Genomic DNA, 26,278 nt, shown 5'->3' on the forward strand with positions numbered 1-26,278 from the left:
GGAGGGCAAAAGAGCGAATGAAACAAAGGACGAAGAAAAATGAAGACAGAGCAGACATTGGTGTGAGTGTGCCAAAGAAAGTACAAAGAGAAGAAAGAGCAGAAGGAGATGGGGGGAAGCAGGGAAAGATGATCGAAAAAGGAAACGCGAGGATGGAATGAGAGAGAATAGGAAAACGAGAGAAGATAAAGACGTGAAAGGGCAGCGGAGCGGCAGAAATCAATTCCCTTTGGGGGTCGCAGGATTGGGGCAGTGGAGTGCAAATGCTACATTATAAACACTCAGTAGGCTATGGCCGCAACACAAGCCATCAATTTGCCCTGAATGTGCAATGAAAAATATCCTCATTGCTTCCCTTCCAAGCTTTTCCCACATGAATGCAGTTGCTGTTGACTGACTGTATGGGCAGCAGAGTCTACATCTCATAAGGTTGGCATTCAGAGTCTTTCAAGTCACCCAGTCATGACAAGACATTTTTCCCCGCACTAGCAAGGGCTAGAGCTGGTGTTGTGGCAAAAAATGTCCTTCCAGCTCAGCAACATGACCCGACAGCAGTCTTTACCCCCAATGCTGTTTGCCAAGGCGTTTTTTAAAAGTGGCCGTGTCTCTAGTGATGCCTCTCTGTGCGATATGCCCCTTTGCTTTCTCAGATTCGTTTTATTTAGCCGTAAGCCAAATATTTCTGAGAGTTTCCCAGTCTTAATTGCAACTTTGCTGTTGACATGAATGGTCAAATAATCATTAATCTGTGTGTTTAATATATGGCAGTTGATCCGCAGTGTGAAGATGAACTAATCAATGTGATCCTCATGGGAAGGACGGCTAAGGCCATCATGACGCAAACCAGACTATTAGGTTTCCATGTTGCTTTTGTGACAGACACAACAGTAGTGCACAAACTGATTAGTTTAAGCAACAAGTATGAACTGGATCTTGTGTCCATCACAGAAAATAGGTTCTCATGGTGCCTGGATATGCTGTGCTCTTTTGTGCTTAATGGGCTTAGATAGAAATGGAGAGGATTGCAAGCAATAATACGACCAAGTTCTGAGGTTTAATTTCATTGATAATATCACCTTGGCGGTCTGAGCCTAAGCCTTTATCCCTCCGTACTGCTATGAATCAAACCTCTCTTTCCTTCTTTTCTTCTTTCTTGTCTTGTTGAAGTATTGCTAACGTGTGTAAGTTTGCCTTTGGATTCTGCAGTCAAGGTATCAATAAATAATCAACACTGCATACCTTGACTTTCTCACACACAGAGACACATGCGTGAACGCGTTAGCTTGCACACACATTTGCATATAAACCGATAAACATTCCTTGCCACAAGCGTCTTTATTATTAAAATTCCCACAAGCAGTGTAGAAGAATGGAGACCACCCTGCAATCATCCCATACAATTACTGACACACTTGGTCACATAATAGCTGGTTTTCATTCATTCAGCTGGGTTGTTTTCCTTAAGTCTGCTTGTTCTTTCTTGCCATTATTTTTCATACTCTGCCCTTAGACTGGCTGCCTCAAAGCCACTCTAATTGCATTGGGGATCGGCCTTTAAAGGGTTGCCATGGTGACCGGTAGAGCCTTCACCACGCCACATGTCTTGCTCGCTTTCCTTACTTCAGCTAAACCTCGATCGCTCCCCCTCTCTCTCTCTTCCTCTTTCATGTGTCACTGTACTTCCTACCTCATCTATACTTTTCCACTTCACTCTATTCACCCCTAATTATTTCCCACTTTTCCAAGCGGCTTGATGAAAGCAGAGGGAGGCCTCTACGAGCATGAGTGATCTGCAGATGTGGGAGGAGAATGCCGCGCCAATAAACACTTTACATGTATAGATCCATGCGCACACATGCACACACCCCCCAACACAACCCCCCCCAAAAACACACACATGGCATGGAAACCAATCCTGCTGTGTTGGCCATGGATGAAGCAGCGGGGATTGAACGTCAGCCCAGCCAGAGTGTGTGTGAGCGTCATCACAGCTGGCCAGCAGTAAATACATGCCGGCTGACAGCTTTCACAATGACGAGGCAACGTTGTCAATCAAAGAGAAATACCTGGCCAGAAACTTTCCAACACTTCAACTTTAATCACTGAGGTGTAGGTGGATACGCAGTACTCAGGGATGGAGCAGTAAATAAAATGTAGATGGACAAGGATCTCATGCTGTTTAGCATTCATTGTTGTTTTTGAGCCCTTGTCAACCAGTGTAATTGGTACTTTTAGTATGGATTTATCTCTGATGCAGTGTAGGTTTATGTGTGTGCAGCACAGTTTTGTTTTTTTGTTTGCCCTATTGCCAGAGCATTGATCTTAGACAGTTCTGCAAAACCCTGGATTTAGCAGGAATTTAAAATGTTTCTACCTTTTTATACCATATCTTTAATATCTGCTCCTGCCCACTACAGTATGCTCAAGGTATGTTTAAGACAGATAATTTCACCCAATCTATATAGTGTAAGGTATGGTTAAGGTCGAGGTTAGGTAACTAAAACTCTTGGTTTAAGGTTTAGAAAGGTAGTGGTTACAGTAACAAAAAAGTGGTGGTTGATCTGTCACAGGACGACCCCTGCCTCTACTCCTTAAACGTGGAGGTTTGCTCCAAGGCGGGGTGAAAAGCCATCATAGGGGCATCATCACATCATCACATTTCGCCCCTGTGATGTGTCCCTCTGAAATTTGAAAAGAGCTTGAGGGAGAAGCCCTGCCTATTTCTCATCTCCACAACGCTGATAGGTGTGGTCGGAAGTGTGCTATGTTGCACCTATAACCATGTCACAGTGTCCTAACGTACTCCTGTATATCACACCAGCAAGGCGAACAAAAGTCATTCTCAGTAGTTGTTAAATTGCTCTTAAAAAAAAGAGAATTTTACAGAGAAGATAAACAGATAAGGAAGGAAAGAGGATAGAGGAAAATAAACTTTTTGGGTATCACATTCAGTCGTCCAAATGGCTGCGGATTAAGTGGCTGTTATCTGTGCCACCTGCTGTTTAAACTGTAAACAAGTCCAAGTGTGCATGTGTACGTGCGTGTGTGTACTTGTGTGTGTTGGAGATGACATTGATCTGCAGCCATGTTCAGCTGGGTGCTGATACAAAGCCAGCACCAGGGGAAGTCAGAGCCCCAGTCGATTTTGCCAGTTTATAGCACACATTCACACACTGTATATACAGTGTGCCCCTCTCTCCACTCAGTCACACACACACACGCACACAAAAGTTTTGCACACATAAAACGGCGACATGAGCAATAAAGTGCACAAAGCCCCGACAGCCTCTGCAGCTCTATTGAGCGATGTAACCTGAGCATGAAGAAGACATAACTGCACAGTGTCTGTTTTTCTTTCCCTTCATCTCCTTCAGTCCCGTGGGGATGGACTTTTATGCGTGTGTGTGGCATGCATGTATTTCCGCAAATAGTTAAACTCAGTGTAGGTAAAAGCCCCTGCTGATCTAGCCATTTCCTCTTTACATCAGCAAGCAAACAAGCCACAGGGAAAACTACACATTCTACTTACCTCTACCTCTCTCTCTTCCTGTCGCTTCTCTTCTCTGCCTCCTTCGGCATCTCCGCCCTCTCAAGTATTTCCTTGTACTGTCTACTTCTTCCCAAAGTGTCTCCATGCCTTCCCCCTTTTCTCCCTCTGTTTTCTGCCTATCTCTACCTCAGTCTGCCACTTCATTCTCAGTCCTTCATGCACAAGTTCCCTGTTCACTCTCCATCGCTCTCCTTCTGCCTTCAATAATTCAAGCAGCTTTTCTCTTGGTGTACAGTATGTGAGGTAGGAGTCCCTTCAGAGACACAGACAGCAAGCCTGAGAGCTTGAATATCACTCATGGAAGAGCGTGTCAGTTTGGATGAGTGTGTTGCAAGTGTGTGTTTTTAGAAAGAGTGTACTGCATGTTTGAAGATGAAGAAATGGATTGCAGGGCCTTGGATGCATGTATTTAAAAACATGTTTGGTCAGTGTGTAGATAGTGTAGGCTGTTCTAGCTGCACTCTTATTGTCTGTGTGTGTGTAGAGATGGCAGTGGCAGAGTTTTTAGGTAGGAGGAGTGTGTGTGTGTTCACTTGGATGCTGCTGCAGTGTGCAGAATGAAGCTGTGCTTTAAAATGTACTACAAGGAGTTATGAAACAGTTTCAATTTCATACTGATGCCTCTAAATTACTTACATAAAGAAGCATGACTATTAGCGAGAATACTGGCTATTTCTCTCTAGTAGATTTGGTCGGATTCCCCTTGAAATCAATGTAATGAGGCGGTAGAAACACTACCACTTTATTCCATAGGGGGAGTCAGAATCACCAAAAAAGTAAAGTTCCTTGTAGGGACTTTAACATATACAAACTAGACAATTTAAAACTAGCAATTTACTTAATTGGGTTGCACCAATAAAATTAAGAAATGTCTTATCAAGTACAAATACTTTAGTAATGTGTAGAGCTAGGAAATATCTGTAGTGTTGTACAGTCAAGTCAAGCAGTCAGTTATGTACATAGGAAGTCATTATAGCATCATAACCTTACAGTTCAGCAGTTAAGGGGCACATATTTTTTTAAACTTCACTGCTAAGCTGTTGTCAATGTACTGTAGGTATTTATTTCTTTAATTTAAATCTGAATACATGGAGAAATGTGTGTGTTCCAGAGTTAGTAGTAAGCTATTTATGCAGCTTATAATAAGTGGGCGAACCTGATTATGCTAACATTGCTAACATTCTTTGGTCATTTAGTTGTTTTTGGCATAACATTTTGTAGTCTATGGTATGCTGTGCTATTTTTGTGAAAAGGCAATTTTAAATCTTCTTACAGTAGTTTACATCAAAACACCATTTCTTTAGATAAGATTGACTTATCTGGTCAGATGTATCCACCATATTCCTTATTACCTCATTTACTCTTCACTCAAGAGAGGTCATATATTCGCAGGATAACATCAGTTTTGTCAGCTCAGTTTGCTTGAAAACAGTGACCTCATAGTAAGTAGCTGTAAGTACTTAATAATAACTACTTAAGAATTGGTTGTGCAACCCTTTTTAATTTAGTGATATGTAAAACTCCACAAACCTATATTATAACAATGTTAAGTTTGAGCTGCTGCAACCGGCTCCTGGTTGTAGTTTGATACTACCTTTACCGTTGGATGGGTGGATATGTAGATAAGGGAAAATACAGGAAAAAGACGAAAAACTGGAAAATACAAACACACAAAGCAGATTCAGCCATCTGAATGCTGCGCGTGAATAAAGCCGGTAAATCCATTAAATCTTCCACTGTCTTGAGGCTTCTAGAGAAAGCGAGAGAGAAAAGCAGGCGACGGGGAATGATGCAAAAAGATGAAGCCAAAGAACAAGAAAGGCTAGCCCCATTTTTTCCCATGCAGCAAAAGGGAATTTTAGGTCAAGCAGGAAAGCAGCTATGGAGTGTGCTTGTACCAGCCTCCAGAGAATTCAAATGGGAAACCATTCAATTTGACAAGGACATTAAAATCCAATATATTCACATTATGACTGTACGTTTCTGGGCTTATTTTGGACAGCTCCTCCCCATACACACATACACACACACACACACACACACACACACACACACACACACACACACACACTCACACAACACACATCGCTTTATGAGCTGAAGACACCTCTTCTGGAGTGTCATCAGCAATATTATTCGTGATTTGTCACTTCGGGCACTTCACTGTGATCCAGTGACACTATGAGCTTGATCCCTCTTCACGATTGCTCGGCACATGTCGATGTCCATTAATGCAGATTGATTTGAAAGGGAAGAATGGCTGTGACTATTCACACGCATACAGAAATGTGTGTAGGTGTGCCTGAACACACATCCTACGACTCTTCAAGAGCACGCTGACATGCACACAGACAGTACATGGAAACCCATCATGCACACAAACACAATCATTATCATGAAGTGGTCGATGATCATTGTTTACCATTGGTTTAGGAAATGTCCATATGCCTGTTATGAATGGCATTAGGGTGCGTGTTGGAGTCTACCCACTAATGGGAGGGTGAGTCTGACATTTCACCAGTCTGAGTATTACTCCTACAATTACCTCTTGACATTTCAGCATCAGACTCATATTTAGGCCTCTTTCACTAGGCTTGGGTGTGTATGTGTGTGTGTGTGTGTGTGTGTGTGTGTGTGTGTGTGTGTGTGTGTGTGTGTGTTGAAAGTGGACGATTAATCCTCTTATTTACCACCACTGCAAACATTTACAGCTGTAATTTCCATCCCTGTCTTTGATAGTGAGTGGGCTTTGGGGCTGCCAGTGTATCTGTGTGGACCCAGGCTCCAAATCCCCACAACGGCCACAAACACAACTCAGTCAGGACTTAATCGAGTTTACTTCTTTATCACCTTGCTCTCATTTAAATAGGGGATGGGATTCGATTTTTTGGAGGTGTGTTTTTTGTGTTTGAGGCGAGAGAATGTTAAAACGTTGTGAGGGATCACATAACGGCAGTTTGAATCAAAGGCAGCCTGAGCAGCATTGATATTCCCTCACTTTACTAGGCTATAAGGAAGAAGCCGATGTGTGTGTGAGTGCGTGTGTCTATGCGTGTAGTAGCTGATGCTTCTTTTACATTGCCCAACTTCAAAAGCAGCGTCTCCACTTTAATCTTCTCTTCTCCTGCACTGCGGACCCAAGGAAAGACAGAAGAGAGAGACCCAGGCTCTTTCTGCCACTCCCATTCCTCCTTGGCTTCCCAGAGATGCCTCCTTTTCTCTTTCTGCTGCTCTCCCCCAATTTTTCTCTATAACACGCTGATGCATATATGCACTTAGCCTCTTCCTCACCCGCACACACATCCTCACTGTCTAAACACACAGTCCTCACCACACAAACTGGCTGGCCTTGTACTTACAGTAATAGCCTCATCCGTCTTTTTCTCGCTCACACTCACGCAAACATACACAGTCACACTGCATTGCCAAGTGTTGGTGCAGTGAGGTGAATGTATCAGGCATATTAAGTCATACTAGGAGGGTGCTGAGCATGGTGGTGGGGGGGGAGAAAGCTGGCACTGGCACATTGTGATTTCCACCACTGCGGCGTCAAAAATTGAAAAGCCAATTCCAATTGGACCCCAGTAATTAGAACTGACCTGAATGGCTGCACTGAATGTGGAATGAGAGAGAGAGGCAAACAGAGAAGGGCAGAGTGGATACAAGGACAAATGACCTACACTTCAAAATGTATTGTTTCAATGGATGGGTATAAATGAACCCCCATGGAGGCTAACTGTCATCATAATGACCACATGATTATGCAGTGTCTCCGGCTATAGCGCGGGTTGCCAGATACTGTCAGTGAGCAATGGTTTTGGTTTCTCTTCAGGCAAGTTGGTGCCAAACCTGGCAAGTTCTCCGTGGCTACAAGACTTTGGAAAGCTGCACACAGTTGCCAGGAAATCCATCAGGTAACCAAAAAAATAAATAAATAGAGTGTACTGGCTAAGAGATGCAATCAACCGAAGTCTGTTATGATCCACTATAGAGATGAATAAATCCCTGTTGTTGTTATCTTCACTGCCACAGGAAAGGAGATTGGATGCATTCTTTTTTCCCAATGGCATTCTGCAAAGATCTGCCCTACTTTGCAATTAATCTTTGAATCTGATTGGCTAGTGCTTGTTGCCTTTGTTTGGTTTAGTTGGTCAGGCTAGGGTTAGCCAATCAGAGGTAGAGTAAGGGCAGGTCTTGGCAGAATAAAGGTGGGGGAAAGAATTGTGCAGCCTGGACACACCTGGCTGAGATCTACACTGAGTGCACTCTTCTACTCTAACCTGCTTTTAATGCAAATTAACCCATTCCTCATAATTCTCTTCAAAACAAGCATCAGTACGGCAGTTCACTTAATTTCTTCTAAACTTAGGGTACTTAATTTAGGAAAACTCTTCAAACATGTTGATTTGCATTGGTGAAGTGGCATAATCTCTCTCCAGGTGGGAGGTGTAACAGCTTGTTTTCAGAGAAAAGAACAATTTTTGATTGTGTATTTTTCCAAAAGAAATCATAGTCAGCACCACAGAAAAATATCGTTCTCAGTGAATGCTGTTGGGCTTAAAGGGAACACAGTCCTGCGCCCTCCCAACCCCCTTTTACCATTTCACCCTTAAATCATCTTCCGTCCTCCTCTTTCCTTCTCCATTCTTCCTTTTCACCTCACCCTAACCATCCTCATTTTGATTCATTCCGTTTCAGCACCTTCATCCAAACTCTCTCTGCTGACTGCGTCCCTCATCTCCCAGGCTCTCCATCACTGCTGACCCTTACATCTTCACTCCTTCTCCTTCTCTTAAACTCCCCATTGGCTTCACCTTGACCCTCAGCATATCTATCTACCTCCAAACCCTCCAAGACCGATGGACTAAAGCAGAGACTGTGATACCCGAGACTAAAAATGAGAAAGGGAGGAAAAAGAGGAGAGGGGAAGAAGGGGTGAGCTTAGAGAAGGGAAGTTAGAAAATGTCAAGAGTGAGTGACAGGGGAAATCATAAGGGTTAGCTACGTATAGATATGAGCTATGGAATTTATTTTCAAAGTGCACACACACACACACACACACACACACACACACACACACACACACACACACACACACACACACACACACACACTTGTACCTTCACAAACATGCACACCAGTCCACAAGACCTGTCAAAAGAAATGGTCACACTGGGCTGCCCAGGGTGCAGCACAGTGAGCTGAGAGGACACACAAAAATATATGCACACACAGACACAACTACACACACACACACACACACACACACACACACACACACACACACACACACACACACACACACACACACACACACACACACACACACACACACAGCACAGCACAACACAACCCATCACTTTCTTAATTCCTGGCAGCTTTCATGCAAAACTAAATCCAACACAGAGTACAATAAATACTATTAAACCTTGCACAACAAAAAAAAATGGAGATTGATAATTTAAAGGTCCAGTGTGTAACATTTAGGAGGGTATATTGGCTGAAATGAAATATAATATGCATAACTATGTTTTCATTAGTGTATAATCACCTGAAAATAAGAATTGTTGTGTTTTTACAGCCTTTTATATCTACAGACGCAGCAGCAACTAGATACCATTAAGTCCGATACACTGTTCCTTTAATTGCAATGTACCTGAATGATTAAACAGAAAATTGTGGCTTACAACCTGCCAATTAATTCTGTGCACACTTTATCTGTCTACTGATAAGTGGAAATAAAGTGCGCTCAGCTTGTAAAAGTGAGCACAATCAGTATTTCAGCATTTAAATACTGTAAAAAATGGACCAAAATACTATGCCCTCCAACCCAGTGGGTATAACTGGCTCAGGCAGACCACTTATTATATTAATGATTGATAAATCTGACAATTATTCTTCTGACTGATCACTTAGTCCTACAAACGCTTAGTCTATAAAATGTCAAACAAATGTATCTGACATCTTCAAATAGCCTGTTTGTTGAACCGATAGTCTGAAAGACATTTAATATGTTATGTTACTTATTAAGTCATTGTGCCTAGCCCATATGCCCTAATGTGTAAGACATTAAAATAGCGTTACAAAAGAGAAAAACTATTACTTCTTATAACATATTACATTGCAAACAAATAACTAGACAAATACAATCTACCACAAAAGGTCTCTAAATTATCTAAGAGCTAAAGGTTTTTATAATCATCCATCCAGAAGAACTCATCAGAAAGTTCATTGTACATTGTGCTAAAAAGTGTAGCCCTTAAATCATCATATAATGAGCAGTAGAACATGAAATGGACTTCATCTTCAGTCTCACCTAAATCACCTAACAAAGTCTTTTTATCCTCTGGGAGACTAGGAACCCAACTGTGCAGACAAAAATATCTTTGACTTTTTGGTTATAAATTTGTTTCACAATTGGCTCTTAACCGTTTTTCATCACATAGTGAGTTAGTGTCAGTTTCCATTCCATATCTGCACAGATGGCAAAAAACTAGTTTAAGACATTAGCACTGATCCCTGCACTCTACCTGCTCAGTTTTTTTAATACAATGATATTCAACAGAAATTTGAGAAGCTGCAACAAGCAAATGTTGCAATGTTTCCTTGATAAATCAGTTTAATGATTCATGGCTTATCAAAAATGATTAATGGACAGACCAATAGTTTTAGCACCAATCTTCTTAACAAAATGCCTACAGGCAATCATCTATAACACTGTATCAACATTCCTGCAGTGATCATTGTGAGAGTGTGAGCTGAATTTCCTTAAGCAAAAAATAAATCAGTGTTGAGTGACACTGAGGATGAGCTGGAAACCAGTAGCATGATAGGAATGGGGAAATACATGCATTCATGCATTTACAGGCATGGACTTAATTAACTGCACAAACACATATACATACACTGAACGCGTTGCTGTGTGGTAACTGCACACATACACTGAAATGCGCACACACACTCACAGGGATGGTGAATGTATTCCATTAGTGGGTGCTGCTGTAGGTACCAGAACTCTGGCTGTGCTCGGTCTCTAATGGCCTTGGTCCTGCAGCCCTCCGGTGATCCAACCAATGCAACTGACTGTCACACTGGCAGGAGTGTGTGTGTGTGTGTGTGTGTGTGTGTGTAATTGTGTATGCACCTAGCTAGTGTGGCCCCCCCTGTAGGGCTTGTCTCTTGCCTATTTACCATTTATCACTGGTGTCACTGCATTTCCCACCAGTGTAACACAGTGAGGGGTCAGATACAGTATTATAACCTAGACAACCACATGCTGTACTGTCACTAGTAAAATAATACTACTGCTACTGCTAACACCTGTCTCTGCAAAAACAAACAAACAAACGAGGTAATCTCTGCATTCGATTATCTTCTGGCTGAATTATAATTCATATGTGAGTGTGTTACCTCATTAGCTGTGGTCATCATTGCAGACAGAGGTCAGGGTCCCTGCAGTATCGTGTCGGGCCACGGGACCTTTGTCCCCTGTATGCAGTCAGGTCAGAGCTGTGTGACAGCTGTGGACCCCTCCTGCTTCTTCCTGGCAGCGGCTGCTGCCTCTGGCCCTTCTCCAGACGAGCCACATTTAACCCAAACTGGCCCCAACTGGTAATTAGCATTGCTGTTATAATGATGTGTTGTAGAGTTTTACTTTGGGTGGGAAAACATAAATGACAAACTTGCAGTCGAATCTGTGCTCTGAACAAATCTGTTTTCATTCAACTGTCAAATTATCTTTTTAAATAATGAATCCCATCAGCTGGAAACTCAAATAAACAGGCTTAAATAACTGTGGTGATTAGCTAAATCAAAAAGTGACAAGTAAATGGAGTAAATCTGTCATGAATTGATTAGCACTGGACAAGTGGTTATTGGAATGTGGTCTCAGCTAATGCCATATTTCTTGCCAGCTTAGGATGACGACTCGGAAATTAATTTGGCAATATTACAGTGTTTCAACTAATGGCCACATAATCACTGGGTGCAACTTCACAGTATTCTGTTGTGAAATAAGGCTGTGTTTTAGCAAGAAACTGGCAAAACAATGTGTATCCCAATACAGGGGTTACAATTCATTACAATTAGTATAGTAGAAAGAACACAGCAACATCTGCTTAACATCTGAATAAAACAGTAGGATCTGCATTTGTGTTGTTTGGCTGACTATATTCAACCTACATAATTTCTTATTTGATATTGTCAGATGTATTGATTATATCATAGTCAGCCTCCCATATTGCACAGATTCTGATTGAATACATCAGCAATTTGATAGAAATTGGACTAAACCCAAACTAAATGTTGCTTGGAACTGCCATGGATAAGCAGAGAGTTAATCGTAAATCTGTTTATTGCATGTATTTCTGGTGATGTGTACTGTGACTACATGTGACAAAGTAATGGATCCCACTACAATACATACATATTATCATCCTAGAGGAAGCATGGCATTGTTGGAGGTGTAAGAGTGGAGCTTTCAGGGGCCCACATTTGTCAGCTCTGGCGAGAACACTGCTGTCAGCCAGCACTCTCGCACACACTGTACCACACCTTTAGATGGATGACAAAATATATGACAGGATTTTGGCTTCATCTACCTCACAGATTACACTTGGAGTCAAAGACGGACCCCCACAGAGACACAGACAGAACACAGAGAGAGGAAAGACTTGCTTGACTGTGCATTGTGCATATGTTGTCTGCACGTGTGTTTGCTCTGTGAAAGACACCTTGAAGGAGGAAGGAGACCTCTCAGGCTTTACTTCTCAAAACTCTCATTTAGTCTGTCTCTTTGTCTTCCTCTCTCTTCCCTCTCCTCCGTCACAAAGCACCAATCTCTCCATCACATCCCAGTGTGACTCAGCACCCCACTGATCAAACACTGTCTAGTTCTTCCTCTCCTCCATTTCCATCTCCCTCTCTCCCTTTCCCTACCTTTCTCTCTGACAGACAGTCGAAGGCAGCCACACACAAACAGCTCCCTAAAATGCCCCCCTGAGGGACCAACCCTGTATTCTTGAAAAGTAAGAAGCGCCCTCCAGGAGAAGGCTTTACAGAAAGAGTGAATAACTAGCAAGAGAGAAAATAACAAGATAAGATCACAAACACAACTCTCTCTCTATCTTCTTTTCCCCCTCTTTCCTCAAGCACCAGTGCACAGCAAGGATACCAGGAGACAATGGGGCATATTTTTCTTTCTTACAGCTCCACTTATTTCTCCCTTTATGGTATTTTTTCTCCTCTTTTTTCTGACTTTTTCCACCAGACTGTCCCTAAATCCTTGAAACGATTGAAAAGCACAAAAAGTCACAGCTGACAGTTGGGCTAATAAATCGACCTACATTTTAAAAAGTGAAATCTCCATCTTTCCATTCACACTGGAGGTGTTATAAACCATGGCTGGCTATTCTGGTAGACCAGCCAATCTCAGATGAGCCGCCCAGCAGTCCAGAAGATTAGTGATCATGACAGAATGGATAACACTGATAGTTATTAGCTCAGTGGCTTGTGGGAGAGCTAAACAACCCCCCCACCTACGATTAGGTTTCTTAAGAGCATGACATGAGATCAAATGAGAATATCATCCCCCTCGCCAACCCCGCTCAGCTGCATTTGTCACCTTATCTTTGGGATCGGTTCTCAGAGGTTAATGAGTACATTTTCCACTGGCTCTATCTCCTAAACACTTATGACACATACAGTAGATCAATGTGATCCTGGTAGACCCTGGTCCATTGATCCATGCTAAAACCTTACAATGTGTAAGGCAATTAGCATTATCTTGGCTGCTTTAAGTGTAGTGAGTATGTTTTAATATTTGTTGCAAAGGCTGGACGTTCTTATAACTGTTTAAGTGTTTTTCTTCTTTCTTCTCATCTGTGTTTTGCATCCCCGTCCTTGTCCACAGTCTATTTCTCCCTGTTTAGAATGATTTGAAGGTGATTTAAAAGGAAAAACAGTGTACTCCCAACAATGACTGTGCTGCAAATGGGTAAATAAATGTGGCTGCTCCAGCTATCAAGTTGGTGATGAATGAATTTTAATATGGAGTAATTACTACTCGTCATCTATCACACATAGCACACAACTAACACATTAACTAGGAGTATATTCTTGGCTGTTAGTAAGTTCAAACTGTGCAGGATTTTGGAATTAAAACCTGCCAGCAGTGCCAACTCTGGATGTTTTGCTGCCATAGGTGAACATTCATTCTTTTTCTGTGATTCCTAAACTGATTCATGGTTGCTTATCTTGTGACATATCTGTGAGTTCACTTATGACTCCAGATAGCTTTCCCTCCCTTTTCTGTGTGGCCCCTTGCACTGGCATGCAGAGGGCAACTGCCAATGTCACCTTTACTATGAACTTTTACAGATTGCCAGTAGTCAAAACGAGCAGCATGCATCTGCAGCATCTGACTCATTTGACTGGCTCAAATCATGCCCAAAAATTATAAATCTGAATCTTTGACAAATTCAAAATCGAAACACTAAAAGTAATTAATGTGCATGTATAATCAAAAATTAACTGATGCCTGCTGGACTATTTTCAGATAGATTTTGCAGGCTCAAGATGAAATCTGTCCTTGTAGCATGATTTGAGTGATCCAAATACAAATATACAGTTTTGTGATCAATGTCATCAGAAAATGAAGTGTTTCCACTATTACCCTTTCAGTGACAGCAGGCTGAGATGAAATACTGGAATCTGTATTGGTCCCCCCTCTGCAGACCTTGTGGCTCCATAACAATGTCCCGCTATTTCCTCCTGTGCTCCTAATGTACAAAAGTCAGAACAACCGCTAGAGGGCATTGTCATATCTCGTTATTGGGAATTTGCTGAAACAACTCACGCTGTTGTCTTTCTTTGAAGGACACACTTCTCAACTTAAGAGTCAACTTTGAGTATAAAGAACAAAGCTGGCATATAGGGGGAGAAATAAAAATAACTGCCACTGAGTCCCTTCCTCTCTCTTGATATCAATATTGCAAGATTGTGAGCTGGCGTATGCATGTCACCATCAGTGAAGCCTGGCAACAATGCCTTCAGGATCTCTTGCATTATTCAGAGAGCCCAACAAGCGCTAGGGCTCTGCCATTATCTATTTAAATCTGAGCGCAAGCATGTCCCACTCTAAGCGTGTACTTGCACTGCCACCTGCCCCGCTTACAGGAGATAGAGAGGGCTGCAGAGTGGAGGCAAGGGACTGGTCGATGTAAAAGAGGTAGAAAAACATGCAGGGGGAGTGAGATGGGAGGCCGAAATGTTATTGTTGGGAAGGAGGGAGAGAGACAGAGGTTGCAATGAGATGAGGACAGAGGAAGGGGAGGAATTAAGCATGACAGCTATTAGAATAAGGCAGAGAGGGTAGAGAAATGTAGTGAATAAAAATGGAAGACAAAGTCTAGAAAATGGAGGCAGGGTAAGAAGTGATGGAGGCAGAAATTAAGAGGGCATTAGGGAAATAGGCAGAAGATGAGATGGGGGAGGAGTGGAGAGAATGAGATGATGAATAGAGCGAATAAAGAAGGGAAGAAGGAAGAAAGAGGAAGGAAGGAGGAAGCATAAAGGGGGAGGAATGCAAAGTGAGGAATAAAAGCCAAAAGACAGGGAATAGGGAAGACAGGATAGAAGACAGGAAGGGAGCCAGAAAAGAAGGAGAGAGATGAAGGAAGGAATGAGTAACTGAGAAAGAAAAGGAGGAAAGAAAATTTAAAAAACCGTGCACCTTGAGGAGGGAACTGAGCTTAATGAAATGAATAGCTACCATATGATGTAGCATTTAAAGACTACTCCTCTCTATCATTTCATATCTCTCTCCCTCCCACCTCGCTCACCACCATCATCCATTCATCAAGTGACTGCCATCCCTTCATCCTGAGTCATCGACGCAATTGCTCATCCACTCCATTAGGCCATCATACCGCCCTCTTATTCCTGCTTTCCCCCTCTTGCTTCTCCATCCTCTGATGATCGTCAGGTAAAACACATCCCTCTTATGGTGCAGGCGAGAGGGGAAAGCCTAGATCATAAAAACATGCAGTTTTATAAGTCTTTTAATGTCATTCCCATTTACTTGCCACTGGGGAGAGATCATTTCATCTCCAATCAATCAACTTGTTTCAAGGATTTTCCACGAATCAGGCTAAATGCTCTTGAGTGAGTGATCCGTTTTATTCAGCCGTGTTTTCTGACACAAGTGCTTGTTCCTTTCGTTTTACAGAAAGGAAAAACACAACCGTAAAATTGAAAGGAATTTAAGAAGTGTGTTTATCTGCTCTAACTAACGCACACCTGCAATTTTATTTAAATTATTTACATTCTTATTAATTTTCCTATGATAACAAGAAACTAGATACTACCCTTAAAGACAAAAACAATGCTGCTCCTTATTTATGTCTTCTACATGCATCATCAAGAGAAGAGGATGCTGTCTTTTCACCTGTCTTTTAGCATTAGATCATGTATGTTAGTATCCGTCATGTGAATTATTTTCAAGTTAAAGTGAATCAGGTACAAGTCAGCTTAAGGTTTTTCATTTAACTCATGGAATTAGCGTCAACGATTTATTTAATGCCAGCCTACAGCTAGCGACAGTGGTCATTTCCTGCATACAATGACTGTCATTACACTGCATTTCACGACACGCCCTGCAGCATTCAAATGCCAGGACTGGCCAGGCTCGATGAAGTTTTCTGCCAGAAAGACTTGAGGTCAACATTGTGAAACGATTTAATTTAACCCAAACCATGATCTTTTACTAAACCCAACCAAGTAGTTTTGCTGCCCCAACCTAACCAAACTGCAACTGAAAAAATGTTTCACTAGGATGTCTCCCAGTCCACTATTTTGTGCCAAACTTGGACTTTGGTGCTACATATGTATGTATAAAGCTCTTTTATAAGCTTTCTGCGCATCACAAGAATGTGCACCTGGCTTATCCCAGTGCTTGAATGCTACGCGTCGGCTTGTAGTGGGATTCCTAATTACGTGTCACTAAAATGGGAAGCCTGCTTTTGTTTACTGTGTGAAATTGAAGATTTATTCTTTCAAAAGTTACTATAATTACCAAAACTATTATGTACTGTGTAAGAACGGAAAGCTTGGCAGACATAGTAACAGTAACAGGTTAGTGAACGGTCAATTTGAATCAGAAAAATAAACTTTCAGTTCTAATGGACTAACGCACTGATTTTGGCGCTTGCTAAGACAAATTCAATGAAGACATTTTATTTCTGTCTTGATAAATAACAGTCATTTTATGACATTTTAATGGAAACAGTGGGTTCCAATAAGGCAATCATGCAGAAAAAGAATATGTTTCCACAACTGCGTGCCAACTGCTTATATTATATTACATTGCCTGCACACAATTGTCATGGGAAACACTGTGCAGATGTGTGTATCCCCCTTGACAATTACTACAGAATATACAGTTGGAATATATTTGAAACACACATCTCCTGGGCAGCATATCTTAAGCACATTACACAGCAGGAAACATGCTGCATATGTTGGATATTATGAGTACAGGGACTGAACAAAACACACACAGAAACGCACACAGGAATGGGATTATCTTTGTCATACTATATGACTTGTTGAACTCTAATGCTCCCTGTGTAACGAATGGCTGTCAAGGTCATCAATCATGAAATTCATCCACCCATCAATCATGAAAGAAGGCAAGATTGAAAACACACAAGCATCCACACATACATACACACTTTCCTCTATCAATATATGAATCAACGTATGATAATATGATCCCTTTCCAGAAGCACTTGAGCCACAGTCCTCAAATCAGCTTCGCTCCCGCTCTGTTTTGTCTCTCTCTCTCTGATTTTAGCGTGAAATGCTCAGTGATCATTCTGCCGCAGTTCTCCATGCAGCCCATAATCATTGCAGCGCTCACTCACTTATTCTGTCAGTCAGAGAGGAATGGAGAGGGCCAGCTGACAACCAACACCCACCCATCCTCCGCTCCCTCCACCCCCTCACAAACACACAACCACTCAAATAAACACTCACACAGGCCAACGAAGGCAAACAGACAATCCTGGCATACAAAGACACACATGCAGAAAGGCCAACTCGCCTGGCTGGGGATGGGCATTGGACTTGGGCTTGGGGCTTGCTAGGGTGGAAAGGGGAACAATTTCATGCCCAAGTGCATCAGAGAAGAGTACACTGGGAACACGAGCAAACATTTTTCCACCCAGATAGGTTACAGCAATTACCCTCGCCTCTTTAACCTTGCCGCTCGCCTGCAAGCTCTGTTTCAGGTCCCATCCACAAGACAATTCAAATATAGTTTGTATTGAAGTATTGGGGGGTTGGGTAGGTGTCTTTCCCTCCATTACATCATTTTGAGCATGATGAGTGGTCCGTAGATCTATTGTGAGTGTGTACTGTACAGATCGTGATGAGTTTTGGTTGACCCATTATCCTGCAATAACAGCAGCGAGTATGATTAAATACTTAATCATTTGGGGGGTTGAGTGTCAAAACAAGGTGCTAACTCTCCAGTAAGAGCAGCTCCATTATAGCAACAATGGTGGTATGTATGAATATGAGGGGGAGTGCTGACAATTAAAAGAGAAGTGTGAAAGAAAAAAAGTATCCATATGACGGTCTGCATGTGTGTGTGACACCCTCACTCCACCAAACCTGGATCAACAATACAGGCTTTGCGATTTTATTAGTGTTTGTCTTGTCACCAACTCTCCGAGTCTGCCAACAGAGAGAGGGGAAGAGAAAGCCCCTTTGACACAGGAGAAAAGATTAGCGTTAATATCCCTACAAACACACTTAGAAAATGTCACGGTGGAATTAAGCACAATTGGAATGGCCTTAACCTCCATTAATGCCTATAGGAATATAATATTGACCATACTGACATTAATTATTTCGCTCAATCACTGTATTTAGATTGCATAAGTACCTCCAAAAGCCAGTCTTCCTATTAAGGGTATGCTTTTAATTTTTGTAAGTTACAAAGCTATCTTTCATGCCTACCCTCCCTATATACTTATGTTTCCTGCTTCCAACTCAATCAGCTGACTGAAGGCACAGATTGAGACATTAAGTGTAAATGAAAGCATCTTAAAGCTGTATTTTATACGAGTCACTTGAAATGATGAGTGTAAATAGCTCATGCCAAGATAACCTTGATGACATCATCAGCCTGACATCATCAGGATTATTTTCTCATAATCTTACTCACAGAAGACATGACACATTTTAACAGGCTGAGTAGTACTCTTTATAGTGAGTTTATGTGTACAATTGGTAAAGTAGCCTTCTAACTTTCCCTATACTACTATACTGTATTAATAAAGTCATTCCTTGAAAACTCTATAAGCATTTTGTTCAACTAGTCTTTTTCTTATTGATGTATGATAGAGAAGAAGGGACTTTATGTATATAAAAATTTCATGCAATTTGACATAACTGACATGACTCATGCCACATGCATGACTTAAGTAATGCTACTTGTTCTGATAACTTAAGGAATTAGCATCAACTAGAACTGTAATGGTTTGTATATTTGTGCCGAACCATCACCAGCCCAGGGGCCACGGTCCCGTGCACGCAGCCGCATGCAGACTACATGATGGTATGTAGATTGATGCATGTAATGCGGAACCAAAATTCACATTCACCAAAATATGAACCAAACCGTTACTGTACCATTACAGCCCTACCCTCTACAATTTAGCTTACACTAGCTAACAGCTAGTGAAACAGGTCATTTCAGCCAACAGAAAATGGCGTTGTCAGCTATATGAGAAGCCCCCATTTGTGGAATTGAAGACTCCTTTAAAAAATGACTACAATTCAGAATTTACTATGTTTCATGTAAGAACAGAAAGCTTGTCAGGCGTTGTAACAGTTACTAAAGGGGCTGGGGTAAGTGAGCAATGGATTTAATTCAGAAAAAATAAATTGATATGACTTATTCCACTTGTATCCCTGGTATATAAGTGAGGCAACAACTCTACAACAAGCTCGAGATAGAAGATTTTTCATCTACTGCAACATTTAGCCAATCCAGTCTGTATTTCACCAACCATGAATGTACCTGGTTATTTTAGCTTCAATAATGTCTGCAGCATCTAATCATCTCATCTCTGCTGGCCTGTGTTTCATAACGACAGTAATCTCCCTCCTTCCTTCTGTTTGTCTCTGCGAAGAAGATACAGCTGCAGAACAGGCAACATTTTGAATGACTAATGTTACATCCACTGATTAACTCAAAGGTAAATGTTATGCTGTTAATTACTACAGGGATATTAGCAAGCAAGTCAAATTAGACCATGAATCAGTCATAGCCCCTTCAGAACCTGAGCTGAATTATACACTAGAAAAAAAAATATGCATCCTTATTATTCAAACGGAGAACCACGCCCATGCCTTTTATCACCCCACTCCACATCTGATCCTCCAAGCTGACTTTCATCTACTTAGAGCGTAGTTTATCTCACATCTGTCATTGTTATTGTACTTTGATTTGTTTCAGCTCCAGTTACCATTAGGGGTTTAATGATATGGCTGCAAAAAAAAAAAAAAAAAAACTTGTTCACCAGTTGATGTCTTGATCAACCAGACAACATATTTTAACCTCACCTCCATAAAGCACATGAATGACAAAACATGGCGTGCTTATATTGTGCATGAATGGCCGCCAATCTGCTGGTTGTGTCTGTGAGAGACCAATAAAACCCCCAGCGCTAGAGTTGAATGCTCTTTATTGATATGCAATATGCAAAATGGCCTCTTTATGGCTTAACACTCAATGTGGTTTATAAGAGTCGGGGTTGGGGGGAGAGAGGTATAGAGATGAACAGAAAACCTGAAGAGAGAGAGGGGTGGGGGATGAGGGAAAGATGTGTACGTATATGTGCACAGCCAGCCACTGCTTCCCCAAAGTGTTCTCATCTGCAGCACCCCTTCATCTAGATTTTAAACGAATGCACTATATCAACATGGAGGACATTTCTTTCAAATAACACCACCTCCTCTGCTCTGCGTTTTCATGCAGTGGTCGGCTTCAGAGGCAACTGTAACAATATGAAACACTCAAAGCCCTTCACCTTGTCATCCAGACTTTTGCTTTCCCACTACTGCAGGATTTCAGCACAGAGCTTTGATATACTGTAGAGATGATAACAAAGTGGAAACCCTATCAGTGCCAGCTTGTATTGGGGGAAATGAAGTAATGGTGAATCTAAAAGGTTTGACTCCAAAGCAGCTATTAATGGCAGGGAAATCTGTATGTAAAATTGCTAAACATTTTAAAGATGGTCCACAAACCATTACATTAATCAATAATGCTCAGTGTATTACATTAAGCAAGAGCTAACCTTGTGTCAAGTCCAAATTAAGTTTTCCTTTTGAGACTGGAATCATTTAATAGTGTTAAACGTAATGTTAGACAACCCTGGCACACACATTTTGGCAACACTTGGGTTTGGAAGGGATGGTCATTTCCTATAAGTGTATTAGCCTTGCTAGCAGTCCTTGAGATGGCAGTGTTAGTCTTTAGGTCCACCTAATACTGAAATATCTTAAAAATCATTACATGGATTGCCATGAAATTTTGTACAGACATTCATGGTCCTTGGAGGATAGGATGTACTGACTTTGGTGACCATCTGAACTATCTTGTAGCACCACAAGCAAGTAACGTTTTCACTTATTCTGTGAAATATCTACTGGACATCTTTGGTACAGACATGTGTTGTTTCCAGGTCCAAAGCCACCATGAGGTTAACATTTGTGTTTTTAGTTTTAATGTCTTAACAACTCTGGATTGCCATGAAATTTGCCACTCAAATCCAAGCCCCACTCAGGATAAATTGCAATCCTTTTGATGATTCGATCACTTTTCATCTAATGGTGTTTTTACTCATGATGCACATTCCAGCCATTGTCAACTCTCTCTGCTGTCTGTTTCTTCTCCACAAAAAAAACCTTGATTGTGACATCCCTACTTCAAATGTTTATCAGAGAGCAAGATTGCCAATGCAAGCATTCATGGATATACATATACAGTATATAAATATATATATATATAGGTTCAACATAATGGGCAATGCAGGGAGGAACTGCACACAATGTGGCAGTAAATATTCATATTCACGCTGACCAAAATGAGCCAGCAGCCAGGAAAAACTGCATGAAAAGAATCTTGACATCGCAGCGATCCTTGAGCTCATTAAATAATCTTCTCCTGATGTATTTTGTGAGCATTGCATCACATTGCCAGGAAATGAATAGCTTAAATAAACTCTCAGATGTACATTCTCATAACAACTCTGTTCAGTTCAGTTGTGAATGCTCCCCAACAGTCTTGAAAGCGATCTTGAAGGCTGAAATCAGGTGTGATTAAATGAACCAGACACTCATTTTTGAGTTCTCCAGGATTATTCTGTGATCTCGTGAAAGAATACTTAGTCATGTTATTAGGCCTTTACGAGCAAAGTTAGAATCCAGAGCACATAATATTAATGTTTTACGGGGTCTGACAAAATCATAATATCCAGTCAGGTATCGGACATTGAGCCACTTATGCCAAGAAGGTTTCTGAAGTTATAATAAAGAAAAAAAGGTCTCAAATTGTTCTATGTGCTATTATGGATGTACAAGGTGTTGCTTTTCCCACTCCCAACATGTTTTTTCCTCTGAGAGGACGGGGTGTGCAGTACCCTTAAACTGAAACACTTAATCTTCATGCACCAATCAAGACGGAGCACCATTACCGAGCCTCTTATGTGATAGTGAAAAGAAATAATGAAATTTGTGCAATGTGTATTGGTCTACCAAAATGAGCCCTGGCAAATGCACCCCTAAACACTGCAAGAAATCTCCATCCCACAAAGCCTATTCTTTTTTTTCTTTAGTTCAAAAAAAAGAAAATCAATTTTAAGGTTGAATGAGACTTGATAAGTCACAGTGAACCAGCATTTTGATAGCATCTTGCTTTCTTAATGTTCTGTATTTTCTGGCGAATGAAGAAAGCAGTTTAATTAGACAGGAGGGGATTGGGATTCTTCCAAAATCTGCTTTCAAGAAGTTGGTTTTATTTGCTGGAGTTTTTTATCTACATCCGCAGCACAAGGAGTTAAAATTAAAAATGTAAATTTGATATAAGCACTGTAATTTCAGCATTTATGGCATATTCTGTAAATGCATATTATGACAGTGTATATAAACTAACAACGTGGAAAAAACTTTACTTTCACTGTAACAACATTTTTTTCTGTGTAATCATTGAATGTCCTGTCAAACTGACCTTTCTTTTCCATTTAATGGACAAAATGAACAGCGTGTCCTGCTGTATAACCGTACCTCCTGTTTCATCACACTATTGTCACATCTGACAGATTCCCGACAGAAAAGTGCAATTGATTGAGGGTGTCCATCAAAAAACCAGCTCTTTCTGAGTGTGCAGGCAGGACAGACATAAGAGAAAACTATAAGGATGTGGAGGGGGGGATTCACTCACCGTACCAGAAAATAAAAATTTCATCTTGTGGTTTGAATCATTGCGAGGGAGGATGGGTTTGAGTATCCAAGGGCCAGTGTGCTACTTACCAAGCTGAGAGCTTGATGCCTTACTGTATAGCGTTAATAATGTATTACACTGCCACTACAAACTACAGTATCTGGTCAGTGAGTCAACTCTCCACTTTGTTGTCCAGTGATATTTGGTTTCATCTCATCTGGTTTGGGATGCAAGGATGTTTAGTTAATATACATCACACACAACATCCGAGCCCTGTAACGCATTAACGCTACACTCCACTGAGGCAACCCCCCACCTACACAAACACAAATGCAGCAGCACACACATGCACACACACAAAGCAAGACACTGCCTGTGACTCCCAGTAATCACAGGCAAAAATGCTACTCAGGTCCTTTCAAACAACTTCACATGCATTCAATTAACACAACAATATACAGTATGTGGCTTTACCCATAATTCCACACAGTCATCCCTTACATCTAATTCCACAGCACACACTATAGGGAGAGCTATCAAACCACACCTGCCTGGTGTGGAGAGCCATCTTCTGTTCCTGATCTTTTGACACATTATCCAAATAACCCTGTAAATAAAGCTAAAAGATATAGTAAGTCGGTACCAAAAGAGGGGCTGGTATGGCAGCGGCATGCCTGTAACATACAGGGGAAGGGGGTGGTAACTGGGGTAATTCATATGAAACCAGATGTTAACAGGGAGAATGGTTTGCATCTATCAAAGGAGCGCCAAACGTGCGTCAGAGCGCTGCAAAAGCTCGCCTCCTTTAATCATACAACTACACAGGTTGAATAATAAATGTGCAACATCCTTAACGACCCCCACCTCGCCACCCCCAGCCCCCTCTGGAGGATTCCTGGACCCGGGGTGGTCCTGAGGTATCATCTCCCTCCTGTCCCAAGCGCCATGCTCGTTGTACGCGGCTCTCGTGTGATTAATTAAACCGTTGTGCACCTCTGCTTTTCACTGTAAACGCGATACTTTATGCAGCCTGCGCGAATCCCTCTCCGGGACATACACACTTCCAATACACACCACATACACGCACAAGCGCGCTTTCGCGGTCAGCGGACATTTACGCACGAATGAAACTCGGCGATCACCAACATTTCCAGGTCTTTTCCATGTGTGTTTTCAATTTCCAGCCAAAGACAGTTTGGTGGTTAGTGTGTTTGAGGGTGTGTGTGTGTGTGTGTGTGTGTGTGTGTGAGGGGGGGTCGTCCTGCGTTCGCAAATGGCGCAACTTCTCATGTTTTTTTTCCTGTCAAGTTGATACAACTGGGAGCCCCGCTGACCGCAAACAGACCAGTCCCCCCCCCCCACCCCCGTTGTTTAGCGTCAGGGTGCACCAGTACAAACCAGTATCTGTCCGTTATCTCAACCACATAAAGACAAAAGCCACATAACAGCCCCGCTCGCGCTGCGTGCACGGTAGTGAGCGTTCAGAGAAGATTTGCACAGGAGCACCTGCACCTTCAGCCTTTTACCCCCCCCATCCAACCGCTCCATGAGTGCCCTTACCTTAAAGTCGAGGCTTCTTTGCGACGTTTTCGGTGAACGTAATCTTCGCTGGAGTGACACAAACACAAACACACGCCTATTCCGCAGCTCTCCGGTCGCTGTGTGGAGGAGAACGGAGGTTGGAGGAACAGCAGTGAAAACCAGCGGTGCTTCATCCGCTCTCTCTCTCTCTCTCTCTCTCTCTCTCTCTCTCTCTGGTTCACAGGCAGGGCTCCCCACTGAAATATTACCGGCAACCGATTGGTCGACCTCGGCGGCCCCTCTCCGCTGCTCTAGGAGGGGCCAAATAAAACCGCGGGGACCGAGAAGGCCAACACACCGCAGATGAATCAATCTTAGAAGCCATTCAGATATCATGTCCAGTTTTTTTTTTATTAAAAACGAGTGACACGGTCTATATGGATATCGATTTTCATTCAGACAGGCTATATGCCATATGTTTGATGTTTCCAATATGCGGTTACATCTGGTTACGGTGCACTACAAAAGATACACCTTAAGTTATGATATAGCGTGTTTCTCATTGCTTTCCAGTCTAATGAATGACTATGCTCTGCAGATGTTAGTGTCTTTTCAACTACTAACATACATGGTATGACAGCAATAATAATTCATCATTATCCTTTACTTATGGGTTAATAATTAGGAGCTGAATGTTACTGTCCTATTAATATATGTTTAGCTGTGCTCTATGGTGTTAATATTAAAGAATCGAATTCATTTGCACCTCATTATGGATTATTCATTCGGCTATAGGTTACTCTGAAGACCTAACAGTGATGTTTTTAGCAGCATAGCCGCCCGTTCTGAATACGCCATCACGTAAAGCACTTAAGTTAGACTGTAGCTACTGTAAATGGGTCATAGAGAGAAAGAGAGAGAGAGAGAGAGAGAGAGAGAGAGAGGAAATAAAGACTCGTTTTCAATAGGCCTTAAGGCCATTTCATGACTGCACAATTGGAAACTACATGGGCCGATGCCTGCAAATAACATTTATTTATTTTTTCTAAACTTTTCACCCGAACTGCTGAAAATGGCTGAAATCTGACGTGCATGTGCCACATTACAACGTGTGAGGTAAAGAGACAGACTCAATAGCTGTGCATATGCGCGTGCAACCGAAAGGGCGTTGGAGTGTGTGTGTGTGTGTGTGTGTGTGTGTGTTTTGTCAGTTCCTAACGGCGACCATCATCTTCACAGGCGCTGCGCAGCGCCTTCGGTGTTAATTTCTCATGATGCTGCGTAAATAAATTCAGCGCTGCTGCTCCCACAGAGACACAACCAGAGGCTCCTCAGAAGTCAGTGCAGCAGGACGCGCCCCATGGGGTTATTTATCTTCCATAGTAAAGGTCTTTTTCAACTACAGCCATCGTTTATGTGCTTTAAGAGTCTGAACACAAGATGCTAAATGACAACGTACTACCGCTCTCGGTTAACTAACACTGGTCAGTGAGGACTGCAGGCTATTAGCGCAGGATTTATGCTTAAAAACACCTCAACTCAGCTCCCCGTCTTTCATTTGCAAAACAGTGTTTAGCCCCTTTCAGGGCTGATAAATATTCATGATATATTAAAGTGCTTTCAATTTGAATATGACTATGAGGTCTAGTTAAAAAAAAAGTTATACTTTCAGAAATTTGAATTAATTGTTTTAC

General features: G+C 41.8%; 1 protein-coding gene across 1 annotated transcript in view; it reads right to left on the minus strand.

The window, feature by feature from the left end:
- dlgap3 (discs, large (Drosophila) homolog-associated protein 3) overlaps positions 1-24,777 on the minus strand; it is a 108,077-nt gene extending 83,300 nt beyond the window's left edge. Inside the window, exon 1 of the mRNA XM_051390426.1 lies at positions 24,624-24,777. The gene's annotated coding sequence lies outside the window, so the exon portion shown is untranslated. The remainder of the gene's footprint in view (positions 1-24,623) is intronic.
- Positions 24,778-26,278: the final 1,501 nt, after the last annotated feature.

This window comes from Dicentrarchus labrax, unplaced genomic scaffold (genome assembly GCF_905237075.1).
Source record: "Dicentrarchus labrax unplaced genomic scaffold, dlabrax2021, whole genome shotgun sequence".
Lineage (NCBI taxonomy): Eukaryota > Metazoa > Chordata > Actinopteri > Moronidae > Dicentrarchus > Dicentrarchus labrax.